The sequence below is a fragment of the Rattus norvegicus genome, chromosome 20 (assembly GCF_036323735.1).
Source record: "Rattus norvegicus strain BN/NHsdMcwi chromosome 20, GRCr8, whole genome shotgun sequence".
NCBI classification, from domain to species: Eukaryota; Metazoa; Chordata; class Mammalia; order Rodentia; family Muridae; genus Rattus; species Rattus norvegicus.
In genome coordinates this window covers 45,064,323-45,085,476 of record NC_086038.1, presented here as the reverse complement: position 1 = coordinate 45,085,476, position 21,154 = coordinate 45,064,323, and the positions used below count along the sequence as shown (strand labels likewise).

At 44.8% G+C, this 21,154-nt stretch overlaps 1 protein-coding gene across 4 annotated transcripts in view; it reads left to right on the top strand.

The window, feature by feature from the left end:
• The window catches only part of Slc16a10 (solute carrier family 16 member 10), a 108,164-nt gene that overhangs the window by 36,916 nt on the left and 50,094 nt on the right, over positions 1–21,154 (top strand).

The window sequence follows — 21,154 nt, the reverse complement described above, 5'->3', positions numbered from 1 at the left end:
GTAAGTCATCAACCAATTCCCTTACTGTATAGAGACTGCCCATAAGCTCTGTGACTCTAACCCTGACTAAGAAAATGTATATGTGTGTGCTTGTGGTTCCCATTGTCTTCATAGCCCTTCTCCTCCTTCTCTTTCTTCTCCTTACAGGGTCTCACTATGTAACCCTGGCAGTCCCAAACTCCCTATGGAGACTAGACTGGCCTCAAATTCACAGAGATCGTCCTGCCTCTGCCTGTCTAGTGCTGGTCGTAAGGGCACTATACCTGGAGGGTCTTCCTTTTAAGGGATGCTGGCCCGCTGGTTCACTGCTCCTTATACTGTGGACTTAAGCAGTTGTAGCTGAAGGGTGGGTGCAAGTGCACGTGACTTAGGCTGAACTGTGTCTAGGACTGTGATTCATGCTGTTACCGACAGCCGTGGCAGAGATGAAGCATGAGATCGTTTCTTCTTGACCTAGTTAGACCCGTCCTAGGCACTCTGGCTACTCCACGCTGCTGTGACATATCTGCACAGTACTTTCCAACTTGTTTCTGCATATTTGCCTCTCATAATAAACCTGTCGAGTGAGATGTTTTTGTATCACACGAATAAACCAAACTAGAAAGTAGTGCAACACTGTGGTTAATAATACTTTGTTATATTTTGTATGAATTATATAAATCAGACTATAAGGTCAGCACCACCAAGTTTTTTATTTTTACTTTTTTTGAGACACAGGGTCTCACGTAGCCTAGGCAAGCCTCAAACTTGCTATGTAGTCAAGGCTCACCTTAAATTCTTGATTCTCCTGGATCCACCTTCTGGATGCTGGGAGTTAAAGGTGTGAACTACTCTCCCCAGCCCAGATCTACCAAAGCTCTCCTCTCTCTGTCTCTGTCTCTTAGTTTCTGTGTCTCTCTGTGTCTGTTTCTCTCTCTCTTTGTATATGTGTGTGTGCATGTTCTTAACTGTGTCTTTATAATCATATGTTCAATGATGTCTGTTGGCTATCTAATGTCCCGATGAGCAGGGATGGTCCTCTTTCTTATGGAGAAAAACCCTTGCCAGATGGGATAGCGACTGACTTATTTAAAGAAATACAGGCCAGGCTCACAGGGGCACTCCAGCCCTGACTCCCAGAACCCGGGAGGTGGACAAAGGAAGATCAGGTCAGGATCGGCCTGGGCTACACGAGGACATGAGGGCCATCTTAAAATGGTGATGGCCAGTGAGATGGGTGAGAGGGGAAAGAAAGCTTGATGAACTCAGCCTGACTCTTAGAAGTAAGGACTGACTGGGGGTCCCTCTGAGCTTCACTGTCTGCCCTGCCATGCCCCTTCCTACTCTCACACACAATGATAGTATATAAAGTTAAAACCGTACAGAATTCCTTCCTCTTATTCACGTGTGAGTGCTTGGCCTGCATGTAGGATACGTTTACTGCACACATGCTTGATACCCAAGATGGCCAGGAAAGGCGCTTGGTCCTCGCAGCTGGAGTTATGGATGGTGATTAACCACCAGGGTTGCTGGGAACCGACCCTCTGCAAGAATACTCATTAACCACACAGCCATCTCTCCAGCCCCAGCTAAGTATTTTTAAATCAACAAATAGAAGAAATACAGAAGTCAGTTTTGTAGCACATAGTATCATCATACGTTCTGATTCACCCGCAGGCCACAGAAGTGCGGGGCATTAAGCCTGTTTACTGAGCTGAGAACCACCTTTCTGTATTGTAGCGGGGAGCTCTAAGATGACAGACCGTGGTTACCTCTTCAGGTTTGCTATCATCATTATTAAATAGTAGTGAAGGTCTGTAAATCAAGAAGGCCGTTTATTAAATACTCATTTCCAGCCCAGTTTTGTCTGTGTGCATATAATTTACACATGATCATAAGGTGTCCACTCATTTCTCATTTAGTATTTTGTAAGATCATAGACTTTGGAGCTCAGTAGCCTCCAGTAGAAAGGAAGAGATTGGGCTATGCAGAGGTTCCCAGGCATTAATAATCGATTGGGCGATGCCTACCAGGCAGCCCATGTCAACTGTGGATCTGGCCTTGGAAGGAGCAGCTGTGTATTTGGAGTTGGAAAATTCATCTTTCCAGACAGTCTGTCAGGCTTCCAAGAAATCCAGAGGGAAATGGAAAAATACAGTGATTGAGAGCTCCCGGGAGAGTAACGGGCTGTCAGAGGTGGAAGGGAAGAAAGAGGAGGAGCAGGAAGAGTGATTCCCCATAGGTATTTTAGTTGTGATTAAATGTTAACAAGTGGGCAGTACCGCACAGGTCATCAGGATTGTCAGTACGTTAGTCTTTTCGATGGCTTTGTGGTTAATAATTTTATCAGGGTGCAAGAACAAAACACTTGACAAATACTATTTTCTGTGCTAAGACCGTTACTCTATATTTAACTTAGGGTTATAAGTTATAACCCTATATATAATAAATAAATTATTTAACTAAGGGTGGCTTTAAAGTTTCAAACAGATCTGATCGTATATTGGCCATTAAGTATTCACATGCTTCTGTGATACAACCCTCAGGATGAAATTCCATATTCAATACTGTCACTGATAGCTTATGTTTTTTTATTTTAGAAATGTGTGTGTGTGCACGCACGCACACATACGCACGTACGCGTGTGATATGACACTCTCTATCCTCTCTGTGGGCCCTGAGGTTGTACACCTACATTCGTATGTGGAGAACAGAGGAGTCCTGCTCTATTCCTCACTACTTTATCTCCTTCAGTCCCCTGACTCTTGGTACAGATATGCATGTAGCCGTCCTTGGCTTTTTGCATGGACTTGCAGGATTTGACTGCAGATCCTCACGCCTGCACAGCCAACACTGTTTCCACCGAGCCGTCCCAGTGCCAGCCGAGCAGTACACAGCAGATAGTCCAGAGCGAGTAGCTGAGAACATGAAGAGCACCACCTGGACTGTGGCGGTCTTGGCTTCCTGACAGGGTTGTTATCAGGGCAGAAATCTTGAGCAAGTTACTTTCTCCCGGCACCTTGGTTTCCTTAGGCAAAGAAGATGCTGGTTATCTGGTTATACTGGTTCCTCCCAGGGTTACTCCAAGGATTAAAGGAATTTATATTTGTAAAACAGCACTTGCCTTATGGTAAACCGTAAGACAAACCAGATGTATTTTTTTTCCCTAATAATGAAAGTAATACATTGCTAACTATGTGTAGAATTCAGAAAATTGCTGTTGGCTCCTTCATGGGGGTGCCAGCAATGTTTCCTGCAGGGCGTCTCCTGGTCTTTGACCCTTTAATTAGTTGTTTCCCTCATTAGGACGGTTAGCACAGAAGGGAAGTTCTTTTTAAAGCCCTCCCTGTCGTCTGCCACCGATGAGTTAATGCATTTGACCCACAGTGACGAATCTTCAGAGAACTGTGTGCTCGGTCTGCTAACTGGCTCCAGTCACTGGGGAATTATTGAGTCTTTGTGAGGTCTCCTGTCTTGCCAGCTGATAGTCATTTTGCAGGATTGCCACAAAGATTTAATGACATTCGTATATGCAAAGGCAGTGGCTGTGTGCCTGGCCCTTTGGGCCGTTTGGGGGATATCTTTTCTGTTCGTTCTCTTTAAGCTCTAACATTGGAATGAAATTCATTCTTCCCCGCTCCCTCTCCAGTTGCTTCAGGGGAGAAATCCAGCTCTGACTTACAGGGCTTTTCTCAAGTCTCTGTAAGCAAGCTCCTGCCAGACAGAGATGCAGGTGTGGGGCTCCTGCCTGCAACCCTCAGCGCATGGGGGTGAAGCAGGAAGATGGCTCAGACACCAAACAAGCAGAAAGAGAGGGAGGAAGGAAGGAAGGAAGGGAGGGAGGGAAGCAAAAGCAAAGCAGAGAGCGCACACTTCTAATTTCTCATCTCGCCGCAGCCGCACGTTTGGGAGACATTACTGCTGTCTGTCAGCTCACAGTGATGGCACTTGGACGTGCTTTCTGTTGTTTTACTGTGAAACACAGCCTACACATACACAGGAAGGCGTGAAAACATGCATGCATGCTTTTGAGAGTGATAGCGAATGCCTTTATTAAGAAAACCTCGTGGGCCGCAGGGATGATGCTTCAGCGTTTTAATAACAAAATTGATTGGCCGATTGCTGACTCACTGGTTGTGTATGAGGGTTTCTATCCCTGTATGTGTGAGAGATCGGCTCCCAGCACCCACACTGGGCGTCTTACAACCGCCTGGAACTCCCACTTCGGATGTTCCGATGCCATTGGCCTCCAGGCACCCGTGCTCAGGGCATGTGCCTCCCTGCCACAGAAATGCAGACAGACGTATCATTAAAAACAAAACCTTGAAAAAGAAAAGACTTTGCCAACCCAGCCAGGTCTAAGATGATGCCTTGTGTGTGAAAGCATGTGAGTGGAGACTGTAAGCTACGCCCACAGAGATTGTACATCTAAATCCTTAATGCTATTAATAAATAAAAAGGCCTAAGATGTTAAAATTCGCAGTCTGGGTTAGGACTATTGCTCAGTGGTAGGAGTGCCCGAAGTAGCATGAGCTGGGTTCAAGTCCTAACAATTCACAAAACAATCAAAACCAGTGAAGCTATGCTTTTCCCTTGATAAATAAACCTTTAGAACAAAATTAGAAAATATAGAAAATTAGAGTATATTAAATAACTAAAATCAGTAAAATGTCGAAAGATGATGGGATTTAATTAATATATTTTGTTTTAGTATGCTTATATTTGAATGAGTCATAAAGATAGTGTAAATTATGTAGTTATCCTATAGATTTAGTTTTTGACTAGTGGTTCCCGACCTGTGGTTGTAACTCCCTGGGGGGGAGGGTGTCAAATGATCCTTTAACTCAGGATTACCTAAGACCATCTGCATATCAAATATTTACATTATGATTCACAACAGTAGCAAAGTTACAGTTAGGAAGTGGCAACACAAATAATTTTATGGTTGGGGGTTATCTTAGTTAGGGTTTTACTGCTGTGAACAGACACCGTGACCAAGGCAACTCTTATAAGGACAACGTTTAATTGGGACTGGCTTACAGGGTCAGGGGTTCAGTCCAGTATCATCAAGGTGGGAACATGGTAGCATCCATCTGAAGGCTGCTAGTGGAAGACTGGCTTCCAGGCCACTAGGATGAGGGTCTTAAGCCCATTCCCACAGAGACACACCTACTCCAACAAGGCCACACTTCCAAATATTGCCACTCCTTGGGCCAAGCATATAAAAGCCATCACAGGGGTCCCTACAACATGAGGAACTGTAGTAAAGGGTTGCAGCATTTGGAAGGCTGAGAACAACTGGTTTTTAGCAGACCACCTGGTATGATGCTTCACACCCTAAGTTCTAGTACTTGGGGGGCAGAGCCCGGGGACTCTCTGTGAATTCCAGGTCAGCCTGGAATTTATAATAGTGAGTTCTAGGCCAGCCAGAGAATACTCTGAGACCCTGTCTGTGGTGGTTTGAATACGCTTGGCCCATGGGAAGTGACACTATTAGGAGGTGTGGCCTTGTCGGAATAGGTGTGGCCTTGGTGGAGGAAGTGTGTCACTGTGGAGGTGGCCTGTGAGGGATCCTCTTATGCTCAGGCTCTGCCCAGTTCGGAAGACACTGGCCTTTGGTTGCATGAAGAGGACAGTCTTCTGTTGACTGCCTTCTGACCAAGATGTAGAACTCTCAGCTCCTCCAGCACCTGTCTGCCTGCACACTGCCATGATTCCCACCATGATTCTAAATATTAAACATTAGGATGGACAAGCAAGCCAAGACAGTTCAGTGAGGGAGAGAGTCTTCAACAGATGCAGCAAACAGTGCTGGGACAACTAGGTTGTCACAGGAAAAGAGCAGAGCCAGACCTCCTACCCTGTACTGCGTTCAGTGGACACAAATGCAGGAAAGGCAAATTCAGGATGTAAAGCTATAAGCTATGTCAGCAAAGAATGTGTTTATATGTTGGTGACTTTGGACCAGGCAATGTGTTTTAAGACATGGAGTTGAAAGTCTAAGCAAGATTAAAATAGATAGTGCCCCATAAAGCTCTAAGTCCTTTTGTGCATCTAAGAACATCATTAAGAGAGTAAAGAGGAAAAAAGAGAAAATTCTAAAAAGTAAAAATGAAAGAGAAGAGTAAGCCAGTGAGGTGACTCAGTGGGTAAAGCACTTCACCCACCTTTTAAAAGGTTTATGACGTCAGTTTGATCTCTGCAACTCATATGGGAGGAAAGAGAGACCTCAACACATACTATAGTATTCTAATGTACACACACACAGAGAGACAGAGAGACAGAGAGAGAGAGAGAGAGAGAGAGAGAGAGAGAGAGAGAGAGAGCGCAAAATAACTTTTTTTTTTTTTTGGTTCTTTTTTTTGGAGCTGGGGACCGAACCCAGGGCCTTGCGCTTCCTAGGCAAGCGCTCTACCACTGAGCTAAATCCCCAACCCCAATAACTTTTAGGATGTTAAGAGAATCCATAGAATTCAGGACAGTGTTTACAGGCCATATATATTCAAGGGCTAATTTAGAATATGTAAAGAATCTTACAATGTAACAATAAAAAGAGAACAGCCTAAGGGTAAGCAAAATGATATCTTTCTTTTAAAAAGTGGTATAAATGTCCAGTAAACATGTGGAAGGTACATTAGTCATAACCATTAATATAATAATTTCATGCTACAATATGGTTAGGCCTTGAAAACACCATACTAACGATAAGATATCCCTTGTCTCCAGGATCCTGTGCCAATATCACAATGTAAAACACAGCTTCAACTTTAAAAAGCTCACAATCCCTATAACTTCCAACACTTTAATCATGTCTACAAAAAGAAAAACAAAGAAGACGGGATAAGCGTTCTTAGTCCAAGAGTGAAGACCTAGAGCACAGTGACAGATCAAAGCAAACCCCTGGTTCCAACACTATAAATCAAATCCTGTAGCTCAGAGCCCAGCATCTGGGACTCATTTATGGTTGTCAGGCTCCAAGAAGCGTGGGTAGCCCACTTCCCCATCCCCTTTCTTTTAAGATCAGAACCACACCTGCAACCATCTTTAGTAGTTATCCCACGCTCCTGGTGTCTCAACTCTGCTGGAGTCTCAGGGCAACTGAGGCTGCAGTCTCCACCATGCCTCTGGCCTCTCACATCGCCCAGTCTCAGCTACTCTGCTGACACCTTCATGCCTTGAAAAACCAGTACCATGTGGTCTCTCTTCCACATTATCGTCGGGCTCGATATGCATCCTTGGTTCCTTACTAGGCTCTAGCTTCCGTGTGCTGGCCCTGAGGAAGTTCTTCCCAGAAGATTTCATCGTAAAGATACAGATCGGCATCTTTTTCAGCCTCAGCTAGCCAGCACCTGTTGGGGTCAGTGAAGCACAGGTTCCGGTTCCAAAGGTCCTTACCTGAGACAGAGAAACGGCCCCTGCTTCCTCTGAAACTTCACAGGCCAGGTCTCCACCGCCTGCATTTCTCTCAACATTCTTTCAAGAACAGCTTTCAAAGCTGTGAGCATTTCCAGACCAAAGTTCCAAATACTTCTACCACCCCCCAACCTCACTACCCCATCCCCCAAAAGACAAAAATAAAGTAAAACCCAACACGATCAGGACCATCACAGCAGTACCCCATGTTCCTGGTGCTGATTGTGTTCTGATTTTCGATTCGTTATTATAAACACCATGACCAAAAGCAACTTGGTGAACAAAGGGTTTATCTGCTTACAATCCATATCAAAGGCATCAAGGCAGGAACTAAAGCTGAGACCTGGGTTGCTTGCCTTTGTTTATTCGTTAGTTAGTTTTTTGTTTGTTTGCTTGTTTGTTTGCAACCTGTTTTCTTTCACACCCCAGGACCGCTTGCCCAGGGGTAGCACTTCCCAGGTGGATTGGGTTCCCAAGTGGGTTGGGTCTTCAGACACACCTCTAGGCCTGTCTACCCAGAGGCAGTTCCTCAGTGGAGTTCCCTCTCCCCTGCTGTGTCCAGTTGACAATTAAGATTGGCCCTCACATCTTTCAGCCTTTCTTTTAAGCTATTTCTCTCATTTATTCATCAGCTTAATTTGTCTTTTTAAACACTTTCTTTTTATGTGCTCGAGTGTTTTTTCTGTATTTATGTATGCACACCACATGTATGCCTGGTGCAGAGGAAGCCAGATAAGGGTGTTGGTTTCCCTCAGAACTGGGGTTAACAGTTGTGAATTGTCTTGTGGGTGCTGGGCATCTAACCTGGGTCCTCTGCCAGGTAGCAGTGCTCTTAACTGCCGAGCCATCTTTCTAGCCCCAGCATAATTTGTGTTAAAAAAACAACTTTTATATTAGGTAAAAGATGGTTCTGATTTTATACCCACCGTCAAGAAGAATGGGGGTGTGTGGCTTGAACCCTAGCCTGTCTAGGTAGTTTGTTTTATCTTGGTTCTTTAAATGTTCTCATGTGTTAGTTTCCTGCTACTCAGTGGTCATTTCTGATAGTTTACTTGTGAGAAGGAAGGCTGTTACCAGAGCGTAGTTGGTTAGCTGGTATTTAGGACAGGAGTGTATTGCTATCTGAGAGGCCAGCAATCCTGAGACATAAATCTGTTAGATATCACTAAGATAGAAATCTGTTACATAGAAACTTTGTGTGTGGGTTGGCACTTTCTTACTTAATTAAGACTTGTTTGTGCATGACTGTTTTAGGAAGAGTCCCAAGAGCGTATCCAAAGGTTTATTGCGGCCTTTTGTAGAAGGTGGACTGCCTCTGATGGAGCTATGAATTCCAGACTAGTGAGTCCCTTGCTTCTAGTTTTTGTGACCTTGGGCAACACATGCTTTGCCTCAGTTTCATCATCTGCATGAAGGTTAGAATACTTTAACATGGATTGTTGTGAGAGCTGGGGTGGAGGTAACACAGGTCTATCATCCTAGCACTTACACAGAGACAGGAGAATCACAAGTTTGAGGCCAGCTTGGTCATTTCAATGACTAGGAAGCAGACAGAGAGTGAGACCCTGACTCTAAGAACCAAAGCCGTGGGGCTGTGATCATATAGTTCAGTATAGAGTGCTTGCCTTAGCATGCACAGGGCGTCAGATCCCCAGAAGAGTGTTGTAAGGATTAAAGACAGACAGACAGACAGACAGACAGACAGATAGACAGACAGACAGACAGACACACACACACACACACACACACACACACACACACACACACACACACACACAAAGCTCTGAAATAGTGCTCTGTCCACAACAAACACTTAATAAGTGTTACTTAGCTCTGTTGGGATACAGAAGGGACAGTGATTTGAGATTAACAGGAAGTTTACGTTGGAATTTGTCCTGACCTACTTAAATTACTTGTACTCAAGTAAACCCTTTGAAAGTAATCAACAGCCCTCACCTGGTTCCCTTGAATGCGAGAATATAGTGTAGCTGTCTCAAGTAACTTATAATATTCTTTATTGTTCCACGCCCTGCAAGGTGTAATATTCCTTTTCAACTTTTAAAGCCACACGTGTAGGAATAGCAGAAAACTTTATGGTTTTCTGAAATTGCACAAAGCAGTCTATTATTATAGTCAGATCCTCTCCCTGCAGTTTCACAATACCCTCATTACTACAGGAGTTTGTCTTTTGGCTTTCAAGGAGCCTGGCCAGTTAGTAATTAAACTGTGATTGTGGCTCAGTCCGACCAGCTAGGAGCATGAAACTTTTGTTATTTCACCCTCCCTCCCCCCACTCCCACCCCCACACTCCTACACCCCCACTCCCGTCTGCCCAGCCAGAGGAAGCTGTGTTCTGATTGGTCTCAAGGAATCTGCCTGTGCCTTGTATAGTTGACCTATAAATATATACATGAATGAGATAATGTTGAGGAGACCTTTAGTTGGTAAAGTACCAGAGTTGGATCCCCAGACCAGTGCAAAAATGGCATGTGCTTTTATAGTCTCAGGACTGGGAATGGAGACACAGATACCTGGGGCTTCCTGGCCACTCAGCCTGGTCTATTAGGTGAGCTGCAGGCTCAAAAGAAGATAAATTCCTAAGAAATGACAACTAAAACCAGCTGTAGTGTGTTCTCTCTCTCTCTCTCTCTCTCTCTCTCTCTCTGTCTCTGTCTCTGTCTCTGTCTCTCCCTCTCTCTCACACAAACTATTTTAAACTATTTTTTCTTAATATATGTGTGAGGGTGTTTTGCCTGCATATGTTTTAAATAAATTCTAGTTGTCAGCTGGTCAGTGGTGGCATACATCTTTAATCTCAGCACTGGGGAGGCAGAAGCAGACGGATCTCTGAGTTCGAGGCCAGCTTGTTCTACAGATCTAGTTCCAGGATAGCCTGGGATACACAGAGAAACCCTGTCTCTAAGCACCCCCCCAAAAAAAAGCTTTAAAAAAATTATAGTTGTCATCACCAACATCAGTGGACATCAGTGTCTCCCTCTTCACTTGAAGGAAAGGGCTGGTAGAGTTAGAGGTGAACTGGTCAGCTGCAAACCTTCTTCAAGGCCTTGCCTGGTGTGTTCATGTTGTAGATAAGAAGAGAATTTGGACCCCCTAGGACAGGGCACTGTGAAAGGAGAAGAGGAAGCCCAGCGGGGCTTGTTAAGCAGACTTGACTTCTACTGAAGGCTAGGTCCTTGACCTCAGAGTAGTCCCTGAGCCTTTGGGGACAGTTCCTGCATTGGCTCTGATGAGAAAGGCCCTGACTGCATCAGAGGCTAATGGATGAGGGAGGTTCTGTGTTACAAATGTCTACTTGCACAAAATCCGGATAGTTGTTTTTAATTTGTTCTGTGGGTTCAGATTTGTTCTTTCCATAATAAAACAACATACTTTTGAGTTTTATAATATCCAAAATTATAAGTGTGAGGTATCTCTTTCAGGAAAATTATGTTAAATTTCTTTGCTCTGTTGAGAGGAGCTCTTTCCAGCAAGTAGAGGTCAAACCTAGCGACGCCTGGAGTTTGTTCCTAGCTTTCTTGACTTCTGCTCCAAATGATCTGCTCAAACTTTTCTGGTTTTAGTGAGCACGTTTATAATTCCAGCATTTGCAAGGTAGAGACGGTGAAGGGATCTGCACAAGTTTAAGCCCACTAGGTCTACATAGTGACTTCTAAGCCAGCCAGGGTTACACAGTGAGACCTTGTCTCAAACAAAACAAAGGGCTGAAGAGATGGCTGCTCTTTCCTGAAGTCACAGGTTCAATTCCCTGTACTCACATGGCAGCTAACTCCAGCCACAGGGCTCTGATGCCCTTTTCTAGCCTCTGTAGCACCGGACATACACATGGCACACAGACATACATGCAGACAAAACACCCATACACATTAAATAAATGAGTTAATTAAAAACAGAACAAGCCCCTCCAGAAACCAAAACCAAACCTAGCCAAATGTCAGGAAACACTCAATATACAAAAATTCATGAACTTCTTCATGATATAAAAAACTTTAAAGAGAGAATTTAAAGGCCTGGAGAGATGACACTGAAGTTAAGAGCACTTACTGCTCTTGTACAGGACCCAGGTTCACTTCCTAGCACCCATTTCGTGGCTAACAACCACCTGTAACTCCAGTTCCACCTGTAACACCCTCTTCTGGCCATGGTAGGGTTCCCTCATGCAGGCAGAACACCCTCACACATATGTTAAGAAAAGTAATGTAAAAGTGTGTGTGTGTGTGTGTGTGTGTGTGTGTGTGTGTGTATGTGTGTGTGTGTGTGTGAGAGAGAGAGAGAGAGAAAGAGAGAGAGAGAGAGAGAGAGAGAGAGAGAGAGAGAGAAAGAGAGAGAGAGAACACACTACAGCTGGTTTTAGTTGTCATTTCTTAGGAATTTATCTTCTTTTGAGCCTGCAGCTCACTTAATAGACCAGGCTGAGTGGCCAGTAAGCCCCAGGTATCTATCTCCATTCCCCAGTCCTGAGACTATAAAAGCACATGCCATTTTTGCATTGGTCTGGGGATCCAACTCTGGTACTTTACCAACTAAAGATCTCCTCAACATTAAAATTATCTCATTTACGTATATTTATTTACCCCCCCCCCCGTGTGTGTGTGTGTGTGTGTGTGTGTGTGTGTGTGTGTATCTGTGTCTATCTGTGTATGTCTCTGGGTACATGGGAACTAGATAGCAGAGGATATCCAGTGTTCATCCTTTGTAATTCTCTGCTTTATTTCTCTGAGACAGGCTTTCTCCGAACCAGTGGCTAGACTGGCGGCCAATGGGCCACTGTTAGTTATCCTCGTGTCTCTGTCCTTCCTGCCCTCCTGCCCCACTTTGTCACCTGTTATACCCCTGACACTCATCCTACTGGGTTTCAGGTGTGCATGGCCATTCCGTGGCTTTTTATATTATGATGGAGATTTGAGTTCAAGTCCCCATGCTCATGCAGCAAGTGATCCTCTTACAGAACCATGTCCCTAGCTCTTGCTCTCAGCTGGAGTAAAGAGGGGTTCGCTTATATTCAGGCATGTGAGCAGGTTGCTTTTATTTTCAAACAGATTAATCATCTTTCCTTCAGCCCAGTCCTGGATCTGTTTTCACTTTGTTCTTAGACCTGCCTCTCACTGAGCTTGTCCCTTTCCCAGACTCTTTTTTTGTCACTGCGTTTATTTTTCTATCCTGTGAATCTTCAAATCTGATGATTCTTCCACCCCTCATGTCTGCCTTCTCGCTGTCCTACTGTTTCCTAACTGGGATTATTGTCGTTTATCACGGTAGAGTCTGCTTTCCTCCCAGTTTTCCAGAGTAAAGTTTCTAAATCACTTGACCGCGCCATTCCCAGGCTAACCAGGCACCGCTTTGTTGAGATCCTGACCACATCTTTAGGGAAGCACTTGCAAGCACTCATTCTGCACATGCTTTCCCTTTACATGCGTGCTCCTGCCTCCTTTTCCTCCGTTCTTTGTCCGAGAAACGTTGTGCCCGACCAAGAAAGAGTGTCTGACTTCTCCCATCTTCCCTTCCTCAGAGGTCCCATGATGCCACAGTTGTTTGCTGCCCTCTTCCTCTCTGGTTTTCTTGACTAGAGCTGCATGACTCAAGTACTTAGGGCCCCAGTGCCCGGCAGAGTCTGTGGCCCAAATGTTGCTCGCCTGACAAACTATTTATTCCCTTCCCATTACCCATTGAACGTACTCATTTTTAAATGGAATGCTCTGGTTTTTTTTTTCCAGTTTTTTTTTTTTAAAATCCATTTCAGCCTTCTGTTTACAATGTGGTTTGGGGTCTGACTTTTGCCAACTGTAATATCTATCTTTATTCTTAGCTTTTGTCCCTCCATAGAATAGCGCCTCATTCTGGGCAGAGGTTGGCAGCTGTGTTATCCCCTCAGTCTTCCCAGATCTAGACGAGTGCCGGCCACTGTAGAGCCACTCCGTACTTGTTGAGTGAATGAATGCGTTAGCTAAAGTCTGGCAAGAGAAACTGTTGTCTTTCAGCTCTTGCTGTCAGCCCCGCTCCACCCAACATTCTTAGAAAACATAACTCAAAGGTTGTCATCATGACATAGAACTTTTATTTTGTAATTCAGAACAAGGCTATATTGAAAACTTCAAGGAAAAACTTGGATGAACTCAAGGTTGTCTCATTGTATGAGAGTTTCTAATGGTCGATGTCTTGCTGTGAGTGTCTAATTTTTATGTGTAAGAACTTTTTTTGGTGGCTTTGCAGAGCAAGTTGTTGGAGGGAAGGCGGACTGTTGTACTGTACACAGACGAAATAGATTTAGATGCAGCCCTCTCTGAGAAAGTGGAGAGGTGAGGCATTAGGTATGCAGTAGTAACTTCCTTTCAAAGACCGAGAAGTTAGTGCTGATCCTTTTTGTGTGCACACAAGGATGTGGAGAACGGCATTCCAGGTGCCATAGCATTGGAAAACCTTGGAGTGACGAGTCGTGGGTGCCCCTCCCCTGTGTGGGGGACACCGATGGTAACTGTTGGAGAAGGGAGACCACCGAGGGACTTTAGTAGCACATTCTTGGTATGCTGGGTCTGAGGTATTCCTTCACAGAAGGGTGCTGTAAGCCGCTTTGTTGGGGCCTACACTGCCAGTTGAAAGAATTACTAAATTGATCTCCTACATTTAAAGAAAGTAATTTTTCTTTTTAAAAATTACTTACGTACTAACTTTCTTATTATTTTGTGTTTATGTGTGCACAAGTCATGGTGTGCGTGTGGAGGTCAGAAGACAACTGGCAGGAATTGGTTCGTTCCTTCCACGACTTGGGACTCAGGGATTGAACTCAGGTTGTCAGGCTTGGCAGCAGGCTCCTTTTATCCACTGGGCCATCTTGCTGATCCAGAAGCTGTTTTTCTTGATGTTTGAAAGTTTAAAATGTCTTAGCTTCTTAAAGCAGTTCAAGGAAATTGACATTTAGGTGTCACTATTTAAGAGAATATTTTTATGTAAAAAGTTAGTTCAAAACTTTTCTTGCTAACCACTTTCCCACTCTCGGTCGTCAATCCTGTTATAATTTCAAAGATTAAAGAACTATATTAAAAGGATTATGTGTGTTATTTATTTATACTACTCTGTAGCTGTCAGCTTAGGTGTGCTGACTAGAAGTTATAAGAGCAGCACAGTTGTTTATAAGGAGTTCTGGAATGCACAGAGCTGGGCTCTGGGCCAGGCAGTCTCAGCGGTAAATCTAGTGGCTTCCACTTAGGCAAAGTGCTTGTTCACCAGCAGTGGCTACTCCACCTGTAGCTGTTGAAGATGAAGTGGAGTGCTCTGTAACTCTAATTATTTCAAACCTTATTTTTAATGGTGGTTCTTAAACACTTTAACCTCCCTTAACCACCCACCACCCACCACCCGCCACCCACCACCCACCACCCACCACCCACCACCCACCACCCACCACCCACCAGAGGTAGTGGGAAAGAAAAGATATGGGGGAAGTGGACCTGTTTAGGAAGGTTCTTTGGAGCAACTTCTGTCTGTGTTGTTTGGAAATCGGCAGTCGGTTCACAGGTTTGCAGTGGTAGCTCGATCCACTTGCAAACACTTCACGGACACACCAGCAGTCCAGTTCAGTAGACTCCAGTTAGCAACAGCGGTGACATGACCTAGCAGAGACAACCAGGCCTCAACCCCAACTCAGGCAAACAGGAGGGACCAACAGGAACATCAGACGTTCTCAGCTGTGCCTCTCTCAGGGAAGTGAAGATCAGCAAAGACACAGACTCAAGACACAAGCGTTGCACAGCGAGCTGTACCATCAAGCCAAGCTCTGTCTCCGTCACTCTGGTGAATCCTGGTTATACCCTCCAAACGTCACGTGTCCTCCACGTGCCTGGCCTCAGCACGTGCATACAATCACCCGAGTCCATGGAGTCCAACAAATGGCGCTCGGAGACACACTGTAAGGCGGACCGATATGTGTGTGTTGTAGGGAAGAATCCTTATCACGTGTCCTTTCACGTGCTGCTTTAGCAGAACACCCTCCCCACCATGTCTTTTCAGTGAAACGTTCCTTCGTGAGTCTGCCTTAGCCTTTCCTGTGTCCACTTCAGGAAAACACTCCTTCACGTGTTTGCCCCAGCTACACGCCATCCAACACAGCTGACTTTCTAAAGAACCCCTAGGTTTCCATTTCAGCGCTCACACAATGGCTGCCATGTGGCAGGAGCTCATCAAACATTGATTTTCACCCTCCTCCCAAAGACAGATGTGTGCTCTGAGTATCTTCTTAGTATCCTGATTGTTATCAGTTATGGCTTTCGCTCCTGATCTAAACGCTCACAGCAGTGGTTCCTTCTGTTAAGAGGGAGACATTTACCACAGGAAGAGGAGGTGCATAGGGATGAGTCTAGGGGAGCAGTTTTTCCTTGACAGTCGAGAACTTAAAATAAGTCTTAGAGTCTTCTGAAGGAATGGTGCTCAGGTAAAGGACAGCTAATCATTTCCTGTTTTGGAGAACATTTTCAGTGCTTTATAAGAACTTAGTAAAAATTTCATATAATTGTGTGTGTGTGTGTGTGTGTGTGTGTGTGTGTGTGTGTCTATGTTACCTCATTCCACAGGGATTTGATGTGGTCTTCAGCCATCAGAAGCAACACAAAACAGTCAAAAATAAGATGCGGAATATGATGTTCAAACCAGGTAGAAATATCCCTTAGCATCAGCCGTCCTCAGCCGTCCTCACCTTGTCGTTGTTGTAAGCAATGAGAACATCAGCCGTCCTCACCTTGTCGTTGTTGTAAGCAATGAGAACAAAGGTGTAACAGTAAGCAGGGGACCCGGCTGCAGGCCAGTCACCCATTGCTCCTTGGCTTATAGAAGTGCCGAGTGCTGAGTGGACTGGGGCTATCCTGCTGGTGGAGGTAACAGCATCAGGAGCCGCTCTCCCGCCTGCCTGTGGTGAAGCAGTGGCAGCAGCACCAAGAGTACTCTCAGCGCTCCCTGTGGGCCCAGGGAGGAAAGACCTGTGTGCATGGTCTCGATCAGGCTCAAAGTGAGGTATTTATTGTGCATACGTGTGTGCCTGTTTTCCCGGACTGTTCTACATGTGTGTGATGATTGTTACACATGTGCGTTAGAGGCCAGAAGGCATTGGATTCCCTAGAAATGGAATTATAGGTGCCTGTGAGCTGCCCAGTGTGGTTGGTGGGAACTGAAGTTAGGCTCTTGGCAAGAGCAGCACATGCTGTTAACGGCTGAGCATCTCCTCAGTTCCTTAAAAGTCATCTTTAAATATCACTATTTTCAGTGGGACATTTTTTAAAGAGGTAAAATACATAAAATTATTGATAAGCTTGAGGAAGAGACTTGAGCACAGGAGTGACACAAAGTATGAACCTCTCCACAGAGTTTTCGATAGCACCGTCTAGAAGATTTTAGTCCTGACTGATGAATATTCTGTTGTTGAACCACACTGGCTCCATCTCTATCAGAACGAAGTGGGCATAATGTGAGGTTGGCGTCCTGTAATGGGGACCTAATTATGACTTGGCACACTGCCTTATGAAAGCAAACTGAGGGAGTTTACCTGCTTCTTTAAACAGTAATAGGGTTAAACCGTTTATTACTTGTAGAGGGATCAATCTTAATAAATGGGGTTTGCAGAAGTCTGGACTGTAGATGTAGGTTAGTAGTGAGAATGTTTTCCCGAAGACCATGTGTACACTGCTGGTAATTTGCACGCACAAAGGTGAGCCTTGGAGGTTCAGGAGTTGGTGGAGGTTTAGTGTAGTGTGACTTAACTCTCCTAAAACTCCCAAGTCTATGCTTAGAGCAGGATTGCTCTCGCTAGCGGCACTTTCCGTGGTAGCCGTCGTAAGTTAGCAGAAATGTTCGTCTTTTAGTGCTCCTCTCTCTGCCCTCCTCAGCCATGTCCGTGAGCCTTGTCTCCACCCAAGAGCAATCATGCCCATTTTACCTCAGTGGTGTGTGTGTGTGTGTGTGTGTGTGTGTGTGTGTGTGTGTGTGTGTGTAAGCTGTGATCAAAAACTATTGCAAATTAAGACTTGAACTCACTTTAATGCCGACTGTGGTACACATACCTGTGATCCCAGCTGCTTGGAAGGAATTGTAAATTTGAGGCCTTTCTAGGCTATGCTGCAAGTTTAGGGCCAGGGTAGGAAATTTAGCAAGAGCGTGTCTCGAAATGCAGAAGGACAAAGGCCTAAGGATATAGTTTGGGGATACAGCACTTAGAGGGCTATACAAGGCCCTAGGTTCCATCCCACCCCTGCAACAGCAGCATTGAGATCCGAATGAGATCAGTATTGCTCTGAAGCTCACTATTTAGATAATCTGAATATTATAGACAAAACAGTATAGTTGTTTATCACAATACACAAGTCACTTTTCTATATCCTCCCCATTATCCCTCCCTCCATCTCCCTTCATCTTTTATTCCTCCCTTCCTTCCTTCCCCTTCCTTTTTTCCTCATTCCACTCTTCCTCTTCCTCCCACCTCCTCCTCCTCTTCTGACAAGGTCTTGCTGAGTAGGTCTGGATTGGCATCAAATTCGCTGCACAGCCTTGGCTGGCCCTTGCACTCACTAGCTTCTGCCTTAGTGTTCCAATTGCTAGGTACAGGTGTAGGCCACCACACCTAGCATTCCTTTCCAAACTTTCTGAGGTTAAAAGTATATTTCTGTAATGAATGGTTACCATCAAGACAGAATGAAGCCTAGAACAAGCCCTGTGGTAATGGAGTTGGAAACACCAGTATTAATTCAAGGTTAACTTGATGTAGATCCTGATGGTTACATAGAGAAACACTGAAGTATTACAGACGGCATGCCCCCAATTTTAGCTACTTTTCCAGAAGCTGAGACAGAAGGATTATGAGTTTGAGGCTAGTCAAACTAAAAAAATAATTAAATAAAACCCCCAAATTTTGTAAGTGGGGTCTTTGTCAAAGAGTGACAGAGCCAATGAAAGAGTCCTCAAAGAGTTTCCAGTAGTCAGTAAGGCTTGAATATAACCCAAACCACATAACTCCCGTGAACCTGTTTCTAATGGGAATAAATGTCTGAAGAAGTGAGTGTGGGTGGACACACTGATCTCCCGCACAGAAGAATTCCAAACAGTGTATGTAGGCAGACACGTAGCTCCTGAGCCTGCAGTGTGAGCCTCTGTCCAGGAGCACAGTATACAGAGGGGGAAAGGAAGGCACCTTCCCAGCGGAGGATCCTCAGAACCCACTCAGCGAGCCAGCTGATGGAGGGAACAAGTTGTGTTGACCGTGTGATTTGACAGAGTTGCTTCATGACTGTGCTGTTTCTTCAGAGCACCCACTTCTCCACATCTAGGGGTGTTCTGCAATTTACCTGACTCCTCAGGGCTGCCCAGTTTCTCAAACACAGGAAATCAGGAGTCCAAGAAGACATGCCTGTTAAATATACTGAGGCTTCCTAGACTTGGTCTCCGAACACAAGAGGACATTTGGTGAAATTGAGGGAAATCTGAATAAGCCAGGCAGGGTGGCCGATGCCTTTAATCCCAGCACTTGGGAGGCAGAGGCTGGCGATGTCTGAGTTTGAGGCGTTCTTCGTGTCATCTGGGTTAAGGTGATTCATGATGTCATTCAGACTTTTATACATAAAAGCATGTGGCTTTGGCCTCTGTGAGACTGTGAACTACTTAGTCCAGAAGAGGTGTCAAATCCTCTGAGACTGGAGTTACAGTCAGTTTTGAGTCCTCATGTAGGTGCTGGGGGCTGAACCCCCGTTTTCTGGAGGAGCAGTCAAATGCTGAGATATTTCTCTAGCCTTTATATTCTGATTTTAAAACTGTCTGCCCGTTCTTTTTAAGTACTGCGAGAGACACGCTAAAAATCTATGATTATTGTGGGTTTATATACTTTAGTCAGTTTTCATTTTGTGTTTGTTATTATTTTTATATTAAATCTGTGTACATTAGAGATAACCACTACCAGTTTCAAGGAAATAAACGTATTTGTTTTGGTTTTGGCTAATCTTTCACATAGGTTTGTTCTTCTTTCAAATCAGCAGTATTGAGATATGATTAAAGTATATAATAAATTGTTATCTAATTTAATTTTTTTTCTTTTATGTGCGTGAGTGTTTTGCCGGAACACATGTATGTACGTACTCCGTGTCAGGGCTCCAGGAGCTGAAGTCGCAGTTACTCGTGTGCTGCCATGTGAATGCTAGGAATTACCCTTGGGTCCTCTGGAAGGCCAGCCGGTGCTCCCAGCCCTGAGCCATGTCTCTAACTCCTAAGTTGCTACTTTATAAATACAGTTTTACCATGCGTGTGCCAGTCAGGCTGCTTCCAGGGTCAGTAAATATATCCAGTGCCCCAAGTGTCCTCGGCCCTCTCACTGTCCCTTCTTTCTTCCATCTAATCCAACCAGATACCCACTGACGTGTTTCCCATCACCGAAGGTTAGTCCATGTTTTCCAGAGTTCTGCATAACTGGGACTATGGTCTTATGCCTCTTTGATCTGCTTCCTTTTGCTGAAAATAATTATTTTGTATTCGTCTACATTGAGAGTGACGGAGGCTATGGAAGGGATCCAGATATTGGTGGATCCAATCTGAAGGGCTGGAAATAAAACAATCTGTGTAGTAAGTTAGATAAACTCTGTGGCAAGTCTCAGCAATGGAGTGGATCAAGGAGAGGAGAGACTATTTGAGCTTGAAAAGAAGGCAGGGGATGGAAACAGCTCGACCAACGTCACAAATGAAATAGTAAGATGTACCAGCAGGAACTGCAAAATATATCCAACACAGAAGAGACCAAATCCCACTCTAAGGCAGAGGAAACATTTCAGAAGACCAAAACAGAAAATTTCCTGGTGACAGGAAAACAGATACTGGACCCAGTCAGGGTACCAGACAAGCCCAACGTTACAGTTAAACTATGGAGTATACAGAACAGAGACGTTAGGTTGCAAGTGGGAGGAGAGAAACGCTGTTTCAAAAGGCAGGCTCATCAGAGCAAATCAGGTTATCCAACAGAGCCTGTAAAAGCCTCTAGGCTTGGAATAATGTATTAAAATTCTCAAAGATAACAACTGCCAACCCAGAATACTAAACCCACCAAAGCTGTCTGTGATAACTGAAAGAGAAATAAAAACTTTTCATAATAAAAATAGACTAAGTGAACTTATGACCTCAGAGCCAGCTCTACAGAAGATATGTGAAGAATCCTTCAGCCTAAAGAGAAAAGCAGATCCACCCATGAGGCCACGGGAAAGAATACACTACAATAGAGTAATACAGAATGAGAAGAGAAAGCCCAAACACTACAAAGTCAACAAAATAGCAGCCCCCTCCCTACTCTCCCTCTCCCCCCCACCTCTCCCTCCCTCTCTCTCTCTCTCTCTCTCTCTCTCTCTCTCTCTCTCTGTCTCTCTGTCTCTCTGTCTCTCTGTCTCTCTTTCTCTCTGTCTCCCTCCCCCTCTCCCTCCCCTTCCTCCCCTCTTCAGGTTCTCTCTGCTCTATAGCTCTGTTAGCTGTGGCTGTCCTGGAACTTGCTTTGTAGAGCAGGCTGGGGTGCTGGAATGGCTTGTGCCACCTTCTCCTCCAGGTCCTAGGGTTCCTTTGTTTGTTTTTGTTGAGATGAGATAGAGCCTTTTGTTGCTCAGGTGGGTCTTAAACAAGCCACGTAGCTGAGGATGGTCTTGAAATGAGGACTTCTGCTTCTTATCTACTGAGGGCTAGAATTACAGGCTAGAATCATGGTCTACGCAGTTGGTGTGCGATGGGCATTTGAGCAACTGAG